The sequence below is a fragment of the Mandrillus leucophaeus genome, unplaced genomic scaffold (assembly GCF_000951045.1).
Source record: "Mandrillus leucophaeus isolate KB7577 unplaced genomic scaffold, Mleu.le_1.0 Scaffold1806, whole genome shotgun sequence".
Classification (NCBI taxonomy): Eukaryota; Metazoa; Chordata; class Mammalia; order Primates; family Cercopithecidae; genus Mandrillus; species Mandrillus leucophaeus.
The window spans coordinates 67,611-72,171 of NW_012101817.1; positions in this window are offsets into that span (position 1 = coordinate 67,611).

Below are 4,561 nucleotides of genomic sequence, written 5' to 3' on the forward strand. Positions count from 1 at the left end.
GTGAAACTACTAGAAGAAAACATAAGGGAAATGCTTCAGAACATTGGTCTAGGCAAAGGTTTATTGAGAAGACTGCAAAAGCACAGGCAACAAAAGCAAAAATAGATAAATGAGATTAGGTCAACGTAAGAAGCTCTGTACAGCAAAGAAAATGATAAATAAAAAGACAACCTAGAGAATAGGAGAAAATATTTGCAAGCTATTCACCTGATAAGGGATTAATATCTGGAATACACAAGAAACCCGAACAACTCAACAACAAAAACACCAATAATTCAATGTAAAAATGGGCAAATGAGGTAAATATACATGTATCGAAAGAAGACATACAAATGGCAAACAGGTATATGAAAAATGCTCAACATCACTAATCATCAGGGAAGTGCACATCAAAATGACAATGAGACATCACCTCACCCCAGTTAAAATGGCTATTATCAAAAAGACAATAACAAATGCTGACAAGAATGCAGAGAAGAGGGAACCCTTATACACTGTTGGTGGATATGTAAATTAGTACAGCCATTATGGAAAACACTATGGTGCTTCCTTACAAAACTAAAAATAGAATTGGCATATGATCCAGCAATTCCACTACTGAGTATATATCCAAAGGAAAAGAAATCAATACGTCCAAAACACAGGCTCCTGTGTTTTTTGAAACACTATTCACAATAGCCAAGATACGGAATGAGCATCCATATCCATCAACAGATGAACAGATAAAGAAAATGTGGTATACATACATAGTGGAATAATATAGCCAGAAAGAAGAATAAAATCCTGTCATTCATAGCAACATAGATGAACTTGGAGGACATTAGGGTAGGTGAAATAAGCCAGGCACAAAAAGATGAATACTGAATGTTCATATGTAGAAGCTAAAAAAAATGATTTCATAGAAGTAGAGAATAGAATAGTGGTTTCTAGGGGCTGGGAAAGGTATTGAGTGGGGGTAGAGGTGATAGTAAGAAGTTTGTTGACAGATACAAAATTATGGCTAGATAGGAGAAATAAGTTCTAGTGTTCCATAGCACTGTATGATGAGTATAATTAATAATCTATTATTTGTTTTCAAACAGTTAGAAGAGTGAATTTTTAATGTTCCCAACACAAAGAAATGATAAATATTTGAGGGGATATATATGCTAATGACCCTGATTTGATCATTACACATTGTATACATGTATCAAAATATCACATTTTACCCCATAAATATGTACAATTGTTATGTGTCAGCTGAATATAATACAAGGAGGAAAATATTTTTAAAAAATGACTCTGGTTTCTTTTTATAATTTCTATATCTTTATTGATATTCTCTATTTATTCATACATTGTTCTCCTGGGTTCCTTTAGCTCCTTGAGCATACTTAAGATGGCTGAGTTAAATCTTTGTGCAGTAAATCCAAAGTTTATACTTCCTTAAAGACATTTTCTATTAATTTCTTCTGTGAATGGACTATACTTTCTTATTTCTTTTCATGCTTCATAATTTTCCATGGAAAATTGAACATTTTCAGTATTAAAATGTGTTAACTTGCAATCAGAATCTTCCCACTCTTCAGGAGTTTCGGTTTGTGCTTTATATTGTTTGTTTTTAAAGCAATTTTCTGAATTAATGTTGTAAAGTTTGTATTTTAGTCATGTGTGGTCTCTGAAATTTATGTTCCTTTATGTTTTGTTCAACTAGTGTTTCGACAGAGATTTCCTTGAATGTCATGAATAGATATTGCAACTAAGGGAGAAAAAAAGGGAAAAAATAAAGATAAAACTCCCTCCTACTCTTTGCAGATTGGCTCTGTACTGGGCACTCCTTTAATTCTTAGTCCTGTCATTCACAAGTTCACCTTCCCCTTCACTGTCTGCTTGCACTGAGACTGGAGATCAGCCAGAGGTAAAAACTTGCAGTTGTTATTGTTGTTTTCTGAGTATGCATCTGGCATGGGTATATGTGTAGCTTTCTAAATCCCGTAGGATACATGGTCACTTTTGAATATTTTAATTTCCAAAGAAACTCTCTCCTCAGTTTTTAATCCCAGGTTTTGAACACTCTATTGTATGTTTCACTGTAACCTTTTGCTCCAGGTGTCTATGGCTTGCTTGTTATTCTTACCATGGTTTTGAAAAATGCCCTCTACTCTTCCATCCTGTGTGAGCCCTAGGTTAGGCCAAACAAAGCCACATTCCTTGAATTAGTCTTCCTGGTAGTTCCCAGACAAATTAGACCAAACATAATTATTTCTGAATAAGGTCTATGCTGCTTCCTCTAGAATCAGGGATAGGGTTCCACACTGGGAATGTAGGCTGCTGTCTTCAAGACTGCTACTACACTGGGGAAGGGGTGGGAAAATGGCATGTAAAAACACGACAGAGCTTTCCTGTCATTTTTAAGTTGCTTTTTTCTTCATTCAGCATTCGCTTGTTTACTCTAAACCTTTTACTGTTTTCCAGCATTCTGGCAAAGTTGATTCTTACAGTTTCGGTTGGTTTTCAGTGTTTCTGTAAGGGGATGGCTCTTGTAGCTACTTAGGTCACTCTACATTACTCTTGATAAAGTTTAAAGTTCCTGTTCTTTTCACTGCTCTGCTCACAGCCTAGAATAAACCATTTGCTTGAGTCAGACCTGACTTATTTCTATTGCTCTTATATTCTGCTGCCAACTGTAGTTGGCATTCGTTCACAAATCCTCCAACTCAATGGCTGGACATAGGACAATTAGACATCAAATTTCAAGTATAATTGATAAGACTAAAGGATAATTCCTTAAGTTTTTTTTTTTTAATTTTTAATTGTAAGATACACATAACATAAAATTAAATCTTAATTATTTTTCAGTTATCCTACAGTTCAGTAATATTAAGCACAGTCACGTTGTACATCCAATCTCTAGAAATGTTTTCATCTAGCAAATAAAAACACAAAATTTACCACTTTAATTATTTTTAAGGATACAGTTCAGGAACATTAAGTACATTTTTATTGTTGTGTAACCATCACCTCCATTCATCTTCGGAAAATTTTCATTTTCCCCAAGTAAAGCTCTATGCCCATTAAACAATAATTCCCCATTCACCCCTATCCCAGGCCCTGGAAACCACCATTCTGGCTCTATGAGTTTGTCTACTCTAGGAACCTCATATATGTGCAAGCATATAGTATTTGCCCTTTTGTGACTGGCTTATTTCACTTACCATCTTTTCAAGGTTCATCCATATCATAGCATGTCAGAATTTCTTTCATTTTTAATGCTGGATAATATATCATTGTGTGTATATACCATATTTTGTTTATCCATTCATTCATCTATGGACATTTGGGTTACTTCCACCTTTTAGCTATTGGAAATAACAATGCTACATGGGTGTACATATATATCTTTGACACTCTGCTTTCAATTCTTTTGAGTATGTATCCTGAAGTTGAATTGCTGAATCATATGGTAGTGGTGGTTTCATTTTTTAAAATTTAATTTAATTTTAAATTCTAGGATACATGTGCAGAATGTGCAGGTTTGTTACGTAGGTAAATGTGTGCCATGGTGGTTTGCTGCACCTATCAACCTGTGACCTAGGTATTAAGCCCTGCTTGCATTAGTTATTTATCCTGATGCTCTCCCTTCCCCTGCTCACCCCGCCCTGACAGGCCCCAGTGTGTGTTGTTCCCCTCTCTGTGTCCATATGTTCTCATTGTTTAGCTCTCACTTATAAGTGAAAATATGCAGTGTTTGGTTTTCTTTTCCTGTGTTAGTTTGCTGAGGATAATGGCTTCAAGCTCCGTACATGTCCCAGCAAAGGATATGACCTAGTTCCTTTTTATGGCTGCATAGTATTCCATAGTGTATATGTATCACATTTTCTTTATCCAGTCTACCATTGATGGGTATTTGGGTTGATTCCATGTCTTTGCTTTTGTGAATAGGGCTTCAGTGAACATACGCATACATGTATCTTTGTATTAGAATGATTTATATTCCTTTGGGTACATACCCAGGAATGGGATGAGCCAAGTTCTTAGCTTCTTTACATTGGGTTAGAGAACATGCTCCTTTAGCTCAGTGAAGTTCATTATTACCCACTTTTTGAAGCCTACTTCTGTCAATTCATCCATCTCAGCCTCCACCTAGTTCTGTGCCTCTGCTGGAGAGGTGTTGTGACCATTTGGAGGAGAAGAGGCACTCTGGCTCTTTGAGTTTTCACGATTTTTTTCATTGATTCTTTCTCATCTTTGTGGGTTTATCTAGCTTCAATCTCTGGGGCTGCTGACCTTTGGATGGGGTTTTTGTAGGGACTTTTATTGTTGCTGTTGTTGTTGTTGATTTCTGTTTGTTCTTCTTTTAACAGTCACATCCCTCTTCTGTAGGGTTACCGTGGTTTGCTGGGGGTCCCTTCCAGACCCTATGTGCCTGGGTCCCTCACACACCTGGAGGTGTCACCAGTGGAGGGTTCAAACAGCAAAGATGGCTGTCTGGTCCTTCCTCTGCTAACTCTGTCCCAGAGGAGCACTGACCTAATGCCAGTTAGAACTCTCCTGAGTAAGGTGCCTGGCAACCCATGTTGAA